The 21,823-nt window shown below is 37.4% G+C and overlaps 1 protein-coding gene across 1 annotated transcript in view; it reads right to left on the bottom strand.

Moving 5' to 3' along the window:
- LOC100742755 (LON peptidase N-terminal domain and RING finger protein 1) overlaps window positions 1-21,823 on the bottom strand; it is a 64,594-nt gene that overhangs the window by 27,977 nt on the left and 14,794 nt on the right. The gene's annotated exons all lie outside the window — the stretch shown is intronic.

Genomic DNA, 21,823 nt, shown 5'->3' with positions numbered 1-21,823 from the left:
TTATATAGATTCTGTATATTTTTACGTGTTCTTCTATTCATTTAAATAAATATCTGCAGCCTAGTTATGAGATTAGATTCTGTATTCTGATAAGATTAGGTTAATGACAACCTGCTTTATACTCGTTTTTCTTTATACATTTATCTGCTACTCCCAGGGTCATAGATGTATCATACATTGGAGTACGTGACAAAGATGTGTAGTAATGATTATTGGGTCTGTTAATCGTGGATGTCATTGTTATTCTTTCAGTGCAAGGAAATTATATATCGCTTCGCTAAATTTGCTGACGGATAGGAAATGATATTATCGAAACTGATTTGCATTTTTGAACGTTCGAATTACAGAGGTTACAACGTTAGACAATAATTTCAGTGAAAGTTGCTTAAAAACTACTTTATATTGAGCGTGTATTTATAACTAGCAACTCCTAAGTACATACTTCGTGATAGCAATTATTACGATTAAAATATCTAGAAGTAACATCTCGCATCGAGTAATTATGTGTCGTCGTAGCTGGGAAAATTACTAGGTTCAGAGATTAAAAATAAAAAATAAAGAAGAGATATCTGCTTTTAACTTTAACAATAACGAGTACTTCGAATAAGATGTCACTTGTAGAAATTGTAAATTGTAAATTTTTGAATTAAATAAACAGGATCAAAAGGTCTGCGATATTTGAATTATTTAAAATAAACTGCAGCTGCTCAGAGAGTTGGAAATTGGATCGAATGCTTTCTGCATTTCAAACAACCAGATCAAACTTTCACAAACATAACGAAATGTATGCATAATCAATAAAAATAGCAGAGATTGGCAACGTTGTTGCAACGATGAACGACTATGATCGTGCAATTCCTCGAAGCAAAGCACGGAAATCATTGTTTGCCGTCAGCTGATACGTTTCACCAACGTGTCGTGCTAGTTGTAAACGGTAACATTATGTAACGACACTTTGCAGGTGTAATAACCGATACATTAGCCGACCACGATTGGATGTCTTCTGATCGTTTTACAAATTGAATTCCACTTTACATCATTACGTTTACCACTGAAATAACCCTGGCGACTTCTAGAAGCACGATACTATTTGCTTCCACGTGACGTAGTAGCACTTTCGAAAATTACCGGCGACTTAGCTATTACACCTGACATATTTCTCCCGCCACTTGTATTTTATTTCTCGTGTTTATTTTCTTCCTGTTGAAGTGGTCACCATTTCTAAGAGAAAAAAATCTCTACATGATCTGTTTAGTCTGTTTAGTCTTCTTTTTTTTTTTTTGGAATAGATTAATTTGAATGGAAAAGAGAAAGGCGACTGGCAAATGTATTTGTGAAGGCATTGACAAATTAATTTTCAGATATTTACGACGAGAGTTAGAAAAATATTAAGAGATAATTGTTAGTAGGGATATAGAGTTTTAAGGGTGTTGGAGTGGTCACCACTTCTAAGAAAACTCTACATCTGGTCCTTTTAGTTTTCTCAGGCACTGAAGCCATTGACAGCGTATAGACAAAAGACTGCGACGAAGGCAGACCATAAACGGTAGACAGGCGACGTTGGCTTCGGGGTTTTCAGCTATAGGGTAACACTGCTAGCGTGCGGATCTGGACCAGCTCAAATTGTATTCTTACTTATAATTACACTTCTGTATTAAAATATATTTGCTACCTTATAATTTATCCACGAGTTTCTCTACTTATACATTAAATAACCTCAATACTTCCTATGCCAACAAAAAACCAATTATTTCATAAAGCAAATTGTGAACGATAAAAAGGATACCACCGCCGCCGTTAACGTACTTCGCGTTTATTTTCAAAAATTACTACGTTTCAACCGATTTGTTTATATCTAAAGAAAGACGAAAGATAGCTATGTCTTGTAATATTGCTTTTACTTCTATCGTGAGTCATAAGAATAATACCGAAACACCCCCTACAACGTCCCATCTAAGAGCATCTATTATTATATTTTCAACTTTTCTTCCACGATATCCTGAAAATCCTATGCAGATAGAAAATTGCCACAATATCATCTGTCGTTTTTCTGCGAGTGTCCTCGAAACAGCGCGATAATCGAGTATTATTTTCACGCGTGTTAGAAGCCAAAGGAATAGAACAGGTAGCTTTCTCCAAGCCAAGAAAGCGACGATATCCGCTGACCGGCCTCGCTGTTTCGCTTTGCACAGACACACGGCCATTTTTCACGGTCAAGTACCGCCCCGCTGATGCTTTCGTTCGATCGAGTTTCCTGGCTGTCTCTGACCTACTCTCCCGGCCTCCTTGACGCCGCCACTTCAGCTGCAGTGTTCTCCACTTCTTCGAAGCAGTCGACGCGCCCAGATAGCCAGCCGGCGAACAAAATGTAAATGAAATAACCTCGTCCTTGCCTGTTCGCGATAGAAACGAACGTTCGTGAAACGATGGATAATTTCAGAGGTGATTCCGGCAACGATTTTAGAAACGATTTCGATGGTAATTTTAGAATCTGTTTTTAGGGAAAATCTCAGAGGTAACTGCGGGGAAGATTTCAGATATGAGGAGAATTATTGAAACGAAAGTAGAAGCTCGTGAAAAGTGGTTAGGCAGCGAGTTAATCGCAGACTCGCCTTGAAGTCACGTAATTCCTTGGAAACCCAGATTACTTCCTATCGGTAATGACTTCCTGAAGAGGGGACTTTTAGGAGTGGTCGGCGACTTTTCATACTACTTGGTAGCAGGCACCTGATTTTTGTAAAATTTCTTTGTTCCTTCGTGTTAAAGACTGAGAGTTCGAGGTACAAGAGTCTGTAGGAATAAAGAATCGAGGCTTGAAGAAGCTGTCTGGGATCCTCCTATTTGAGGTTGATAGCTCGAAGTGAAAGAACTTCTAAAAATAAACAAGAATGATGCTCGAAATGAACAAGTTTGAAGTTTAAAGAACTGGAAGAGTTCAGAGCAATAATATAACGTATATGGTCAAAGTGTGCGAACACACGTCGTACTTTTCTAGTTACCTCATTCGGATTCGTTACGATAATTTTCAGCGCTCTTTTAATTCGTAAATTGATCTTTCGTAAGGACCTCGTAACGAGTACGTATATTCATACATTATCGTTTTACGATAAATTATTGCGTAGAAACATAGTCGGTGAAAGATTATCGCGCATTTATACCTAATTTGTACGTATAGTTTATTCTGATTTCTAATTAGAAAAACGTGTATTTAGAGAACATTTTGTATTTCATGTAGAACATACATAATTACGTAGAACAGCAATTTGCTTTCACCATAATGTATCTACGTCAAAGAAACGAACATTAAAGCCTCTCTCTTACTAATAGCCTTGGCTTCAAATCTTCTACTACCACACTATTTTCACCCTAAACAGACAGTTTTACGCTTTTTGTTTACAAGCGGTTCTAATTTTACGCTCTTCCATATTCCAATTTAAAGAACAAATCTCCTACGGAATTAACTTTATAAACCACCGCTATTAATCATTTCTCTAATCTTCCAGCAGTCCTCGATCTTCCACTAAATCTGCCCGATAAATTCTGAACGCGGCGCAACCTATCATCTCCCAATCGTCTACCAATTTCCAATTTCTTAGTTACTCCCCGAGGTGTATCGTCCAGAGTAGAAGTCGTAAATCGTCGGAAACTCGCAAGAAACATCGAATGAGATGAAAATTATTTGTTGAAGATTTCGACGTTCTGTCAATTAAAGAGAAATTACATTCGTCGTTCTTTGTGTACAAATACAAGTAATACTGCTGCTTAATGGTAAATAAACTTATAGCGCTCCTTAATTTATCATTATCGATTGACAACTGCCATATCGAGAAACATAAACGTATATCAGGTCCGTCTCGTATTCATGGAAGAGTCAGACGATCTCGTTGAAGCTTTACTACCATTAAGTACTAAAGTAAAGTAAAGTAAAGTTACTTCACCAATTAACATGAAACGTGCGTGTTTTTGTAACAGAAACAACACTGCCCTTTAAATCTCGTGCACTAAACACTAAACACTAAACACTAAACACTAAACACTAACACTAAACACTAAGTGCTAAAGTACTAGAGTATTAGAGTACTAAAGTACCAAAATACCAAAGTACCAAAGTACTTGGTTCTTCAGTATTTCAGTACTTTAGTACTTAGTACTTAGTACTTAGTGTTAGTGTTAGTACTTAGTGTTTAGTGTTTAGTGTTTAGTGTTTAGTGTTTAGTGTTTAGTGTTTAGTGTTTAGTGTTTAGTGTTTAGTGTTTAGTGTTAATAGCACGAGATTTAAAGGGCAGTGTTGTTTCTGTTACAAAAACACGCACGTTTCATGTTAATTGGTGAAGTAACTTTACTTTACTTTACTTTAGTACTTAATGGTAGTAAAGCTTCAACGAGATCGTCTGACTCTTCCATGAATACGAGACGGACCTGATATACGTTTATGTTTCTCGATATGGCAGTTGTCAATCGATAATGATAAATTAAGGAGCGCTATAAGTTTATTTACCATTAAGCAGCAGTATTACTTGTATTTGTACACATACACATACGATAGTAGTATAAATAGAATAGAATGAAAGAACAGAGCGTAAAGGTGAACGCCTTTGTTTACTAGTTACGTTACGAGTGAAAAGCGAGTTCGTAAGATCGAAGCGTATGTCCTCAACCGTCCCTTCATATACAATTTATATACAAAATAATAAAAATTGTGAATTGGTACTTAAGGAACAGGTAATCAAGTCGCGATTATCAACCGATATAAATTTGATACGTAACCTATGTCGATAAATTACAAAATATCGTCTTAAGACTTATTTACCATTAATGAGCAGTATTATTTCTATTTGTATACATACAGATACGATAGTAGTATAAATAGAATAGAATGAAAGAACAGAGTGCAAAGGTGAACGCCTTTGTTTATTAGTTAGGTTACGAGTGAAAAGCGAGTTCGTAATATCGAAGCGTATGTTTTCTACCGTTCCTTTATTACAATTTATATATAAAATAATAAAAATTGTGAATTGGTACTTAAGGAACAGGCAATCAAGTGGCGATTATCAACCGATATAAACTTGATACGTAATCTATGTCGATAAATTACAAAATATTGTCTTAAGGCTGAACTTGCATTTTTTTAATTCGCATTCCATACTCCGTCTTTCATCGTGTCGTAAACTAACGATTCAACCAATTACGTTCTAACAATTGAATCCATAGCGAACGTTTCACTAAATCCCCTTGTGTTCGTACAGATGTTGAATAAATTCGAAGCAGCGGCAAATGTCGATGACTCGACGAGCTCCATAGAAGAGTCGCACACGTCCCTTCCACCGTATATCCGCCACTCTAAGATGAAACCGATTAATTCCGTTCGTTCGTCGCCGGGCATACTGGCACTACGTTTTATGCGTAGCGCTCGTCCTTACATAACGCTTTTTATTATGTAATTGACAGAAACGTCGACCCTGCGCGCCTGCGTATATACCACGGGCGAAAGTGTCGCCCGGTGTCGACGTCGATTCGAGGAAATCGCGCTTCTTTTCCAGCCGATCGATCCTCGTGCCAACCTCTCCTACGCTTTCACGCTATGCATCGATATTCGGGGTACATTATCTAAGCATGCGAACCATTGCATATATAATTCACTCAATCTCTTTGATAGCCATCGAACGCATGTTCGGTGCAATATTTTAGATTTTTCGGAGAAGTGGACTTGAAACAATGGGAAGCGAAACAACTGATAGGAAGATGACAAACAATTACGAAAAATTAAAAATTACGAAAATATAGTAATTACTGACAGGTAATTATCTAGACGTATTGTCTATGTATTTTCATCTAACGTATATAATTTATAATCTAAATATATGCATATATCACCCGAAATAGCTGCTTTACTCGTGACACCATAATACGTATTATCGATAGAATCTAAGCATGTACGTGAGTTTCAAGTACACATATCGAACTCGAAATGAATCAGAGACAATAGACCTACATGCATCTGTATAGTGGCCATATCAAGATGGTTCCAAAGAATTTTAACATATCGAACTAAATGAAAATTTGCCCGCGCTAAATTCAAAGAATAGGACGAACAACGTGACAATTGTCGATCGACTCTTTCAATTCATATAATGTTATTTTCGTCGTGCGCGACCGAACATACTTCGCTTTTCGCTTTTTTGCGTAACGATGCTTAAGAAAGAATTGCTGTCAAATTTCAAAAATTCATCGTTAGTGGTCATTCCTGTATCAATGCTAATCGGCAATTTTGCCAGCTATCGTTCTATTTTACCTTAGAAATTCAAAATGGAAAATAAGAGACGACGTTATTTTTGGAACAATATGATACTTTGGTCCGCTCGATGATAACGACGATTAAACGTTCGTGGCAATTTCCTCGGACAGAGGAACAGTAGATCGGACGTACCTCGAAGCGGTGCTCTACGTTAGATAATATAACGATGGCCGAGGCAGCTACGGCTGGGGCTCTAGTGTCAACGTAACCATTTATATAAATCTATCGTTACGTAATCGGCCGGTCGATCTCCACAACCAAATAGATTCGGCCCGTGCTACCGTTACGCGACGCGCACAGCGCGGCCACGTGGTCTATGCTGCTTCTGCTGTTACCGCTATTCTTTGCTCGATGTTCATCCTTCCGTGTTTTCAGCCTTTTGTACCTTCGATCCATGTTTTCTGTTCTTTTTCTTTCCTCTGCTGCTCTTTATTTTCTTTTCCTCGCATCGCGGATTGGTGATAAAAGGATCCGAGGAAACGCTCCGAGGAATAAAAATTCCTTTCCTACAGCTGACAGCCTTTGAATCGTAGGCGTAAACCAGGAAGCGTCGTTTGTTTTGAGATAAGCGAAGATAGCATAAAATCGGTGTATGTATTTTTAGAATTCCTGGTATTGTATACAGGAAAATGCGGAATTTTATTTTCTTAGACTTTTATGGATTTTTTTTATCGCGCTTGTAAGTTCGAAAGGTAGCTTTAAACAGCATATTTAGCAAATCCTTTGGCATCTGTCTTCAAGCGTATTCTTCGTGATTCTCGATGAATTTGGTTCGTACTTTCTGAATGAATAAATAATTAGATCTCTGACGAAATACTGAAAGCTCTTTTAAGTTATTAAGGAAAATACGCGCTGTCTTATTTCTATATCGCGACATCGTCTCACCTCCCGCTTCATGTTCAATTTCATGAATGTACACTAAATACAAAAATATATGTTAGAAAGCGGAATATCAAAGAAAATGATCGTATAATTGCCAATGGAATTAAAAATCCTAAAAACTGACTCATCAAATAAACAATTATCGACGAAGAAGTAAGAATAAAATGAAGTTTAAATGGCAAGAGTAACAAAGTTATTCATAAACTTGAAATTCAATTAACGCGGAAATTAAGGGCGGAAATGGGAAGTGCCGAAAAGGGGGAGGCAATAGATAAGAAGTCGTCCTATCAAAACAATTTTCATCGATAAAATAAACCGATCGTTCCGCTCTGTATATCAGCCGAACGCAACGCCATGAACCTTTGTTCTTCGACGGCGATTAACGACTTAAAATTGATCAATCAAAAATGAATCTCCCGTTACGTGAGACTGGCTTGACAACGCAACGTTATGAAACGTGCTCGAACGCACGGCTCGGCCTTATCGATAATAATCGCGATGCTGCACGTTTCGAATATCGCCGCATGGTCCAGAAAAATCATTCTATAGCTACCGGTTACAGGTGTTTACGTGCCGTAAACTTGGCAACAAGTACATGGAAGCTAGCTATGTATGTACGTACGTGGAACGCGATTTAATCTTGTCAACTAGGGATTTAACGTGAGAACGAATAGACCATAATCGCGTTCAGACATTGCGTTCAGATCGAACGAGAGTTTGGATTTAGGTATTAGACAATTCCGAGAGAAATGTATCGTTTTGAGCATAACGTTAAGTAAGATATATAAAGTATTGGTTTTCAAATAACGATATACATGGGTCCTAGCATTAGGTCGTCCGAAAAATTTCTTTCGGTTTAGAAGGAAATAACGGATGCACAACATTTTATCGAATTACGTATGAGCCACTTTGTTTTATCAAGATAAAAATCACAAGGTTTGACAGATTAGGTTTCGTGTCTGTACAAAAATTCGTTGTTGTAAAAGACGTATCTTTAAAGGAAAGACACTTTTCGGACAACCTAATACTTGCGATTGGCGATACATTGGCCGAATGTGTTGTTTTATACTTACGTTAGTTGAAGATGCCGGCGGTGATAGCGAAAGATCTGTTTCGCTTTAAGGTCTAAGAGTTGGTGTGTTAGACTATTGTTAAGAGATTATTAAGAGACTGTTTGGATTATCGTTAAGAGTACTCGGGAGGTTAAGTCTTTGACAACAAATGCATGTAACGGTTGAGCACCACTGATCTAATATTTACATGCAAAATATTGACGATGCTTATTGCGCATAATTAAGATGACACTCGACTCGAGGCTATCGAATCATCCGCTTATTCAGTGTTTGAATACGCGCGTAAATTTTTCGAACTGGCTATCTTCCAGATTCTGTCCGCTCGAATTTATGCAAACATTTTTTTCTTAAATGCTGATGTAACGGTGCTATCTAGTCTGTCTGTAATTTGTGCTACTGATGGTAGTAAATATAGTCGCCGAGTAACTGGCCAAACCGATATGGTAGAAATCGTGTTTCACTCGTTCTCGTATCGATGGCAGGGAAATTCATCGGACGAATGAATCGTGGCTAGGATAGAGATATACAACGTTTGCAAATATATCTGACGAATTGCAAATTAATCCCGTCGACCTCATAACGTGGAAATAGATCCTACGTGTAGGGAAATTTACGAGGGTAAGTACGAGCGAATCCGGAGGAATTTAGCTGGCAGCACTCGTGAATTCACGTTGAAACGCCGGAATCGTCCGTAAAACGTTATTAGATACGGTCCAATGATGTTTAATTAATACCGCAGGGAATGCGAAACGATGCATTTCATGTTTTATCGTATGTTTCCCGAAATCTGCTGCATAATCACGAATTTACAGTGAAATATTTCGCACGTTCGCGTAAAATTGAAAAGAATTGCCGAACGCTCTAAAAATGGTATTGTTTTCCATTGTTTGACGCATCTTACGCAACACGTGTATCAATAGCCGCGAGGTGTTACAAAAGAAAGGAAAAAGAAATCAGCTTTTATCATAGCCAGCGAGCGGATGATCGGCAACGTGGTTCCGGTTTCGACATTCACGGTTGCAGATACGTATGTACGTAAGTACCTCGACTGCGATACTTCTTTCCGCTCGATGTAACGATAAAAAGGGGAAACGTTATCCACGACGGATGTCGTGGTCGCTCGCATATGCCCCCGAAATGAAAACCACGTCACAACAGACCTCACCCTCTTCTGTCATCCTTTCTCTTGCACACAACTTTTTCTCTGCATCTAGCACACGATTTTTCCAGTCACGTTATCGCGCCATTATCAAAAGGGGTGGAGAAATGCACTATCATAGTCCAAACTATGCTTGCTTAACACCGTTATACGTATAATGTTGCATAAAATTCATTTTTGAAAATGCTTGTAAAAAGAAGTCATCTGGATAAGTCCGAATATCATTGTTTTTATCGGTTATTATATTGCTTTTAAATTTATATTTATTCACTATCGAATAAAAAGGAGAAATTACATTATCGAACGTAATACGATAAATATTATTTGAAATGAAAAATGTTGTGCTACGGAGGTTTCTGGAAAGAAAACAATCACGATCTTTATGCAAATAAAATAATGATTATCATTTATTCGCTTCGAACGCAGCAACGAAACAAAAGAGAAAAGATAGAGGAAAATATACCGAACCCACGAATAGAGAATCTCATCGAGAAAACGAAAAGGAAAAGATTGTAAGCCGTGGTAATTTTTTCACTTCAAATATAACAACAAACAATACGAAAAAAAATCAAGAGAAGTAATCTTGAAAGAATAAACCAACACGCGTAATAAAACCAATATGAGCAAATTAAATCGAAATAAAAAAAAAAAAGAAGGAGAAAGATTGCGTACGAAGAAGTCGCGTGGCCGGGAAATGATTTCCCCCGCGGAGAATGCAACGATAAGGGGAAAAGGAAGGAACGGTATCCGGCGCGCGTGCTCGCGTCGCCGAAAATAAATCGCAGTCTCCGATGCCGTGGAACCCACGGCCGCCGATAAATGGCAAATCGCCAAGAAAGCGCGAAGTTTACATAACAGAGAAGTTTGACAGCACAACGAGCACGTGACCGCGGCCGGCCTTTATCTTATCTCGGCAAATATGCCTGCACGGCGCGGCGTCTACGACTCTCTCTCTTATTATTCCCTTTTACGTAACTGTCCCGCGTGTATCGACCGGTCACCGGAGTTATTCGCAGATGCTTCGTCCACTATGGACGTTCAGCGCCAACCACCGACAATCCTTCAACCTTTGCTCCTCCAACCGGTTGTTCTCACGGTGAACGCTCGAACCACGTACGACTCAATGAACCGAGTGCTGACAGTGCAAGTTCAAGAACGATTTGTGGAACGTTTGGCAAATATTTTATTAAGTTCTTGGAAAGATATTCGAAACTTGTTGTAGGTTTCGTTGTGACAATTTTCATGCGATTGATCGTTTCCGACTTTTCCATTGAATCGACGATACTTTGAAATTGTTAGGATGGAACGAGATCGTCGTTGATTGATAGAAACGCGAAATGTGATAACCGGAGAAGAAATTTCAATTTTATACATGAAATTCAAATAGAAATCTGTTTCACCTACTAGATACGATAACAAGTAGCAATTAATATATTATAACAAGTAGATTATCTATGGAGCGATTATTATAGTAAGTAGAATATCTAATTACTTTTGCATATAATGCACAGTCTATTTTCGCGTCAGTTTCCCATAAATATGTAAACATCCGCAGTGGAACGATAACACGTACGAGCATTTCGTAATCTTTAGGTAACCTTTGATTTATTGCTGTGCTTAATGTTTCATTCAAAATTGGTTGTTTATATTAGGTCAATAATATGTTTAAATGGAACGATACGAAGATCTTCGAAATAATTGGAAAATTTCTTAAAGGAAACTTTAAAGAGTTAACGTTTATATATACAATTCCTAAAATTAATCATGAAATAATACGATTCGAATTTCAACGAGAATACTGTTAAGAAATAAAAGCCGGGGCTGTGTATTAATAACGTATTTCATAATCTTCTTAGATCACTGTTATTATACAACTTTTGTTAAACAATGAACAGTTCAAGAGCACTGTACGAACTTTAGAAGCGGAGTTTACGTAATAGCCGTTTCGGCACTCTGGGCGTTTCCCGCCAAGTTTCGTAATGGACTGTTCCTTCGCTTTTCGTTACAATGCCGTCGAGATTTTCCCTGAATTTTAAGTAACCAATAAAACAAAGTTCACAAATAATAATACAACATACTTTCTTTTATCCTTCAGACAATCTTCTTTACTTGCCCTAAATTTTTACCAGCCACGATATATACTCTGCTGCTTTTATGCTAACGTAATGTCGTCCGAAAATTCGAGTGAAACGACTATGAATGAAAGAATTCAAAGACAAACAGCGTCGTGTTATCGATTTCGGTAAATAAGACAATTCGGATGAAACATCTCAAATGAAGAAGCCTTTTTCGCGTCACGCTTTCCTAAAAATAGTAAGAGTTATTGATTTATCATTGTTACGCTTCGTACGATAAATATAATGAATTAAAAGCCAGTTCTTTTTTTTTTCATACCGTATCGGCGATTCATATTATTCGTCCTTTATACACTTCGATAAAATCAGCGAGAAAGAATTCGATTGGAGTATTTAAATGACGGAATAATCCGTAGTCGAAACACGAGATCTTATATAATCGTGGAGGTTTTTGAGAACGACGTTAATAATCCGACATGTGATATAATATATGTATAGAACTGTGATCCACTGGAACGACGATGTTTTAGCTGCATCGAGATTTACAGCTAAAAATCACGAGTCGAGTAATAGCTTCTCTTCTAGATCGTTGAAAATCCCTAATGGTTCTCAATTCGGCTTGGCGCGGCACCGATGGGTGTCAGTTCGAGATATCGATTGCGGTCGTATTTATTACCGATTACGTAAAGCCAACGCGGCTTTTCTCTACGCTTGTACGGGTCGTATGAACGAATATCGCGTACAACATCGGCACAAATCTCTTTCGTACCGCTTTTGTCGTCGATGTGACACAGATATGTATAAGAGCATTTCTGTCTTGTTACTTTTTCTATACGTGAAAAGAAATATCCAGACATTTCTGTTCTATATTCTATTCTATTTTTAGACGATAGAAAAACGCCTCTGTTCCATCATGTGTACACGATGTTCCTTTACCTTGTCCTATAAAATTCGTACTTGGCTAACAATCCTGTTATTTGTACAATTTATCAGCTACTTCTCGATATATATTACACTTATCTTTGTTTTAATGTCAGTCAGACGAAAATTAAATTTCACGCTCTAATGCAATTTGTTTTTTAATAATTTAAATTAGACGCAGCAGTTCGTTATCCTTGCATAATACGACACGCGTGCATATTCTTGTATTTTATCAATTGTATCACGGAGATTTAGCAAGCTAAGAAACGTACACACGTATAATCTACTTAATAGAGTTTATTTCGGTTAAATTTGGTGATCTCCTAAAATAGATATTCTAAAGTGGCGATTCTCCTCGAACTAAAACTGTAATCGCAAGCAATTATAAGTTTGGAGATTATTTTCAAAATTATAGAGATAAAAGTAATATTGAAACCATATCGTAACTACATGTAACTACTAGCTGTCAAGATTCTTTTTTTATGCCCAAACAGAAAGTTATATCTCGAAGTAATTAATCATAGCGATATCATCTGTGTTCTAAGACGATAACTTTAGCTTTCATCTCCATTTGAAGTGCTAAGCTTAAGTAACCCTTCAATTTTTATGCTGTTTCGCTATTACCGATTTATTCAATTTCAATTTCCGAAAATTTGAAATCGCAATTTTTATATACTACGTATAGCTCCGCTACAAATGCATAACAAATTAATTAATACATAATGCAGTATCAACGATTGGAAAAAATTACCAGGCAAACACCTGAATAGCGCGAACTAAATCAAGTCGTTACAACACGTCGTTATAGACATTAATTACCAACCACCTACTTGACTTACTAATTACGCTCGATTTAATTAATTTCTAGAATTGCGCATACATTAGAATCTATGGCAAAAAAAAACATCTAAATCATTTCAAACGCTAAACGCGTTAGAAACAGACGAATCTCATTTGTTCCTGTTCACTAGTCGCTTGAAATTGCCATTACACTTTCATCTCGCTACAAATTAACAGCTCGTTCCTCGTTTCCTGCATTCTCGTTCGCCAAAGGAAGTCGCCTAGCAATTTGTGCTCTCGGGCCACGGGGACCCATGTGTTTCACTTACGTAACAAGATACACGTGTTCGAGTTACAAGCTGACCACACGTCGACGAAACGCCTCTGCTAATCGCGACACGTACGTAAAGCGGCTTCGACAATTTCGAGAGTCCCCCCCCCCCGCTCATGTTCCATTTTCCAAAGTTCTCTTTTCGCGTTGATTCCGCGCAAACGCAGGTCCCTTCTCCGTGCAGGTCGCATGTAACGGAGTTGCTCCATGCTGACGGCATATTGCGTCATCGCATCGCCAAAAAGCGCGGAAAATGGGTTAACAGGTGCGTATAGACGAGTTAGACCGGTGATATCCACTGTAAACGGAAAGGAAGGACGGTAATGGTCGCTTACGACGAATCGATCTCGAACACGCTGTATTTTTCTATTGCAATAGCGAAGGAACGAGATAATGGAAGAGAAAAAAAAAAAATGACGAGAGAACAGGCAGAATCGCCAATCACGATTGTTGGCACAGTTCTGGTCGAGAAGCGATTGAAAATTGCACGAATCGAGTTCAATCCGAATAGCTTTCGTCCAATCGAATAGCGGTCCTTTCGAAACCGCGAATGCTAATTAAACTCGTCTAATTGATATCGTATCAATTGATTGATCGGTAAACTTTCCTTCGCCATATGCAGTTTTTCTCGTTGTTTGAACGAAGAGGCTGATGGCGATTCGTTTCGAATATCGGTGATCGATTTGCACGAGAAACGAACACGGTGAATGGTCGGTAGGTTTAATCGACTCCGATGGTTCGGTTTGATGGTTTGGTCCGGATGCGGTCGGTAATTAAACGCTGAATCGGTTGAATGCGTGTTTGACATTGTTTTATATTTAGCTTTCTATGCTTATTCAATTTTCTATTTCCTATGATAGCAATAGACTTTATCCTGATTTCCTGCTAGCCCTTTCTTAAATTTGTTTCACTCGTTAACTGTCTTTTCATTATACACCGTTTTGCTTCCTTAATTTTCTCCTTTCAGTTGCTCGTAATTTATCATCTCATCAAGCTTCAGAAAGTTTCTCCTTTTCTACAAACGCATTCAAAGGCCCATAATCAGCGAGCTAATGAAGTAACATCACCACGAGCTTTCTAGCAATCACCCCAAATACGTATCTCCCTCGTGAATAGTTGGAAAAAGTGATTGTCGCTTCAGTTCTACTCTTCGTAAGTGATTTCCTTCGGTTAGGGCTTCAATTCTTTCAATCATCGAGATTTGTTCGAAGACATCAATGTGCGCGTAAAACGATCCATTGCGTCGGCGGGGAATGTCGATTTTTCACCTCGTTAGAAAAATCAGTTTCAAATGGCTCGTACGTCACAATTTGCGATAATAGTTTCAGAAAGTTGAAGAAATACTAACGAAGAAAATATGAAGCAAATCCTTGCAATTCCTTCCCATAATGGGAATATGAACTCAGTGGAATTTAACGATACTTACGAATTAAAAAGAAATGACAAACGAATAAATAAATAAATTGAATAACGTGACAATAAAATAATAACATCGTATCAAGTTGATTCATTCTTATCTTCACAAAATCGACGTTATACGCTTTAAAATACCGACCTAATACAAATGACGAATCAGAACAGGGAGAGTATGCGGTTCGTTCTTTTTTATCGTAGGTCAATCGCCCTGGGGTCGCTTCGATTAGAAGGATCAGTCAGGATGTTAGCTTTAAAATAACCCACCGTTATTCACCGTGAACAGCCAGTCATCGGATTAAAAGATGAATCACGCATCAACGCGCGCGCGTTTCGCGACCCGACCAATGAGTAAGAAACTTCCACGGACGTCTTACGTAATTCGATTCGGTTGTAACGAGTGGGCGACACGCGCTCCCACCTTGTCTGACACGTTCGAATCCGAATCGATTTGCTCGTTTCCGCACGGAAAGTCCTACGACGTGTTCTATTATTTGGCTTTCCTCGTGTTTTTCCTTCCCACCCATTACGATATCGTGCCGTACACCGTAGCAGAATGTGAAATTTCGGCTATTCAGAACTCAATTGTTTAGATCTTTGTTACGCAGGACAGAACGTAAGAAGAAAATACGACAAACGCATTAAAACACCAATTTGGCCCTCCTTAGTATCGCGTCGTGAAATATTGCGTTCCGTTTGATAGAATTCAGCGCGCTGCTCAAGAATCCCGAGAAAATGTTTATTCCAAGATCAACTACGTGTTACGAAAGCTAAACGAAAATCTTCAGCGATGTTATTAAATCGTACTGACAAAAATAAATGGACAAATGTTATGACAATAATCTTGTTTTGTAAGTGGCTTGATACGGTGTTGACGAAAACTCTTGCATAAGATACACGTTTGTTTCCGCGTGCACAACAATTCTAGTTACGACAAATAGTAACCCGAATCGCATCTGCAGGCACAAACATACCGTGGAGGAACGCCGCAATTGCAATAGAACTCGAGCAAGCTTCGATTAACAAACGGTCCCTTCCCGAACACAACAGAAGATCACGAGCATAGCAATGAATCTTTCGTGTAACCAAGACCTTCGACCGCGTAGTTCAGCCAGGGATATCGATTCATGGATAACGGCTTTAATTCTAAAACTCACGGTATATGTATTTCTACGAAATATGTATTACTTCTTGGAAGCGTCAAAGAAGCATACATCGATTTATTCGGCACGACGAACAACATTTACGATAATAATATAGAAAAATTTTAACCACGAATGATCGATACAATCGTAGAGAATTAACGAAGCAGAAGGAATTTGTTATTCCTTTCGCTTTAGAAACGAATATTTTGCGACGCAGTGTCGTTTATGTAAGGCTATACGATAGCGTGCTATGTTATTGAACAAACTAAACATTGGTTACTTAGTATGTACACTGTTCGTAAATATCCGGACGCTATGACCAGTATGGCTATAATAGACAGTTTATAATAACACGATGATCTGTATTAACAGAATTTGAATATGACCCAAGTACGCGAATGAATGTCGAATAACTATAAACAGCATTCGCTAATCTAAATTAATAGTTAAAAAGCATAACAATGATATATGGGCTTATTTGCCAAATAGCTGTAACAGAGCAATTTTCTATTTACGCGTTAAAAATGCATTTCAAATGAACGATACGTGGAATATTTCTCAACCACTATAAAATACTACAATGCTGCGATAGTTCTCGTCTTTCTACACTTTTTTACTTCGATAGAATATTTCACGAGTTTTTACTGTAATTCGTCGATGGTTCGCCTGCCTAGTTTTTCTCTCGTTGGAAAGATCGTAAATAGCAACCGTAGTCTACACACTCGGCATTCAAGAGCTCGGAAATATTCCCTAGAGACGGATAACGATCGACGTCGATTAGAAAATACGCGAATCCATCGTTTAAACGAGCGATGGAAATCTAGAAAAAGCAACATTTGTCTGGTAGCAGCGTGATCAATGGATTCGCGTTCACCGACAATACGCACTCTTGGTGCACATTTCATAACGCCCTCTCTTGAGTAACAAGCCCTCGGTCTGATTGATCAAGACAATTTTCAGTCTCCTTTTGCGACATCGATCATGAAATACTTGTATGAATATGACACTTCAACGTACAGCTAGCGTTACAGAGTTTAATCGGGTCAACAGTGTACGTTTGTAATGCATACGTTGCATTATTTTATTACTGGTAAAGAATTAACACGTTATAGATATCGATAATGATTTATCGTGTAACGATTAACTACGAAAATTAAGTATTGAGATATTTTTCAAATATGTATATTCAGGTAAAATCCTTCGTTCTTGTGTAAAGCTTCAGATAGAAAAAGATTTCTATCCTTTGTAAAGAAAACAGTTCATACGCGTGCTTTTATGCTTTTAAAATGACAAAGAACCTTTGTTTCAAAGTAAATACATATATTTGATGAAAGTACTGAATTATTTTCAGAGTTGTTAAGCGCGTTATGTTTAAAAAATTCATATTATCGATCATTCAATGAACTTGTTTGCAGCGTAACATTCTGTCAATAATCTCACAAAGCTTAGCCTCGTTTTAAGGGAAACAGGTATATATACAGGCAGAACCGACTTTCGTTTTCTGCCTGAAATTCTTCATTCATGTCTATGTTGCGGTCTATTCGCATTCGCATAACTTTACCGCTTACTAATATCATATGTATACATCTGTATAATGTATCACTCACGTAGAATCTCTACATATCTCGCCTTTTAAAACATCTCTTTATTGTTTCGTAATTCTACTCCGGTAGTCAGAAGGCATTGTAGATTTTGTTTCGATATGCTCAACTAATATCCCTTTAAATCTAATTTCTCACTTGCAGCAGCGACTGCTCAGTGACTGATGACTACGTAAGTATTTCTCAAGTAACATATCTTATAAACGAGCGTGTGATATTCGAGATATAGTGTTTTTAATGGATTTACAAATTTAATTCTCCGTGTGATCTTTCAACGTTCAAATCTCACAGAGGACTAACTATTTAAATTAATTAATTCGTTAATTGGACTGTTTTTTTTTTTTTTTTTTTAACAGGGAACTCCTACGAGTATGAAATTAGAAATTAATTAGAGATAAATCAATTCCAGTTTAGTTTCTGTCAGCGGAATTGCTACTTCGATCGCTGTTTTCCTAGACGATGATTGACATATCAAGATGATTCAGTCTGATAACAGTAGTGGAATAGAAAAATATCTGATATTTATAAGTATTCTATTATTTTCCTTCCATTTAATAAAGAAGATTAAGTCCGAGCGAGCGTAAGATTCGCTGTATCACCCTAACTAGGAAATATTCTTCCTGAAAAACAATCTTATTCATGAACTACACAATTCCCAACTTAATTGGATACCGTCCTTCTATGATATAATCGCAGATAACATTCAACAACGATTATGTAATGCGATGACGTCACTGATGAATATTCTGTTAAAAAGGATTAAAATCAGAACAAAGAAAAGACGCGATGTATTTTTCGCTATCTTAGAAAAAAAAATCGAAAATTGACCGAGTCGTTTTCGTTACGAACCCTTCAATCCGTAATCATTCGTCAGATTCAGCGAGTAAATCGTGACGGATAACCATAATCATTCCGGAAAGATATATCGAGAGAAATTGTACGTACGATCATAGTTGGAAAAAGTCGACGATTTTCTCAACACTTTCGCGAGTAAACGCGCGTTACCTGGAGAGCAGCGGGAAAGCATCGCAGCTACTTTCGCCTTGACACGAATCACGTACGCCGGGACGGATTAATTTCGTTCGATATAATTATATAATCGAAACGCGCTCTCGCGGATTTACAATACCGCGGTTCCGACCGAGCGTGACGCGTGTTTATCGTAGCTACGAAGGCAAAACTCGGTCTGGCTCTCTTGGCCACGTGGGCAATGCTCGTGGGAGAAACCCGTGCACACCAGTTCATCTAGTTGCGCTGCTGCGTCTTAGACTCGAACAGTCGATGATTCGAACACGACTAAATAAACGCTACGACAAACTGGTCAATTAGGTGATATCGCTTGGGACATCAGTTTTCATTGGAATTTTTCGTGCATCTTTATTTGGCAGGTTGGAGAAGAGTCTTCTATATGGAGTACAAAATGTTACGAAAGAGTGATTTTGAACTTTGTAAGATTTTAATACTCGTTAAAGCGGATAAAAATTATTAGACTGTATTATCTTGTAGACAGGTTTTTAAAAAGAAAATTGTATGGAAAGTTTATGAAATTTCAATGTTCTGCAATTGATTGAATAAAATACGCCGGAAAGATAGGATTTTAATGACCAAGCATTTTCATTAATATGACATAAAATATAGATTATTCCTATTTCTTTAAAGTAATTTTTACGATCTGAATTAACCTACTGAGCTAACAGGTTGCCATCGATTTATAGTCAATTAATAGATAGGAGATGCGATTCATTTATTCGACTAATCAAAATATGTACGAAAATGGTACTTGTTGAAGAATTTTATTTGAAATTTTTAATTAACTACATGTGGTCTTTGTAATTATATCTTTTTAAATACATTTTCCATGCCTCGAGTATTTAAACTTAATCCTCGAATGAGATCTGTGGCAAAAAGCCGACTCGGCATAAAAACAAACACAAGAACATAACAATCGCTGTCAACGTTACGAAAGCAAATACAATACCACGAAACATTCGACGCTTCGGTACATTATACGTCCTCGGAGTCTAAATGAACAACTTTCCGATGCAACGAACAAAAGGGCTGAAAATATCAATAACAAGAAACAGCGAACGAACGATAGTTTATTCGTAATAGAACGAAAGCGGCAGAGACAATCGGAGTTTCGATTGACGGATGGGTACCATCGAAGCGGAATCGAGGTCGCGACCTACTTTCGAAGACGGAATCTCGACGAGCGTCTCGAATCTTTTCCTCCTGATCGCTGCTTTGCCATCCAACTTTATTACAGTAAAAATAAACCGCGCTTACAATAGTATCAACCGGCAAACGTTGGTTAAAGATGCCCAAAATTTATTTCATTTCTTGTCTTGCATCACCGGAGTTTTGAACATCGAAGAAATCGAATATCTTTCGAGAGTATTTGTGGATACGAGAGAATAACACAGCGTCGTCGTGTTATGAACGATGTTACAGCAAGATAATCGAATGCATGTGATCCGAAAATTGCCTATGAGCCGAGATGACAGTTAGTGAACTGCGGATAATGCGTAAGATACAGTGGTGTGCAAAAGTTTTGGACTTTCTTGTGAGCTGGCACAATTTATGTCATGGCGATTAAACGAATCGAGCGTCGATAAAATAAATATGATAGGTGTGTTTGCGGCGTCGAGATTATTATACGTACGCTTTCGAATTACGTACATACATTGAAAAGCACAACGATGGAAAGAATGTTACGGCGTTTTATCATACGCAATCGGAGTTGTTTCTTAACACGAACAGAATCACATTTTTTTTTATATTTTTCAGGTTAATGATTTTTAATTCAGATTAGTGACTTTTGTATTTCGGATTTATACTGAATTTATTAGTTAAATGTTAAATATTAGTTTATTAGTTCAATTTTATATTAACTAAACAGAAGGATTATCGCCCTACGTCAATGTAGGTACTACTGCAGAAATCGACAAATAATATTATGTTGTAATCATTCTTTCGAAACGATGATTGACATATGTAGGTTAAAAATATCTTACATACTAACTGGATACGTTGTTATCACGAACAAACTTTTTCTTAATTTTTATTACAATAATTTCTCTATGAAATGGCACGTTTTGTTTATATTTATGAAAAGTTCAAAACCATTAGATATCTGCAGATCTTGCAACAGTTTCTACTTTATACAATAACTATTTACAAATTAATTTCTTTTCAAACGTAACAATGGTAACAATGATTGGTCATCTACAATCACTGTAAAGTACCTAATATTTTTAAGATCGATGGACTAAACTTAAAGTTGCGTACATTTGCGAATATACGGCGATCGTGTCCCAATACTTTTGTGCGCCACTGTACATCAAAGAGCGATCCACGCAAGAAAATATCATATACGAGATGTGTTACAGGTTTACATAATGCTATTTGTAGGGACGTGACAAACTTATTGAGAAAACAAAATGAGTCAGAATGCGCGCTACCTCGTTGACTGCACGACGATGAGGTGGCGAAATGTCGTTGGCATGATCCTTTCTTTGCACCAACACGTAAAGTGGAAAGTGGTTTTCTACAGTGATATTCAAACGATTTATTTACGAATCTATGTCGACTGACATTTTTCGTTTGATTGGTTGTCGTAGATCATTGTTTTCAAAAAATAATATGGAAACGTAGCGTGAAATTTTATATACGATCTAATTAGCATATATTCCAATTAAAAAAATGTCATGGAATTTAATTCTTTCAAAGAGGAGGTACAAATTCTTTTATAAATTTATGCTACACTTTCTCGTTTCGATAGGATAATCAGCGTCCTTAAAAGTCCTTATCCGCTCAACTTTTTTATTTTTTTAAATATTATAACATTTATGCCAGATATGTCAAAAGATATGCACGTCAATGTTGTCATTCTTAAATCAATCCACATCAATTAATTCTTGTGCCTATCTGAATACGTCTTCGTACGTTCTATTATGTAAAGTCTTACATAAATATCGTGTCTTATATGTTGTGACCGTAGCAAGAAAATTTGTAAACAATTTAGTACGAGATTGCAGCTATAGTGACTTTCATGAAGATTACAGAAAAATGACTGTAGAACGAGGTTTGGAGGAAACTCTTCTCACAAGAAAATATGTGTCGCATTCTTAAGGGCTTATCATATGTTT

The sequence above is a fragment of the Bombus impatiens genome, unplaced genomic scaffold (genome assembly GCF_000188095.3).
Source record: "Bombus impatiens unplaced genomic scaffold, BIMP_2.2 scf_0442, whole genome shotgun sequence".
In the NCBI taxonomy this organism is placed as follows: domain Eukaryota; kingdom Metazoa; phylum Arthropoda; class Insecta; order Hymenoptera; family Apidae; genus Bombus; species Bombus impatiens.
This window is presented reverse-complemented; position numbering and strand designations above follow the sequence as displayed.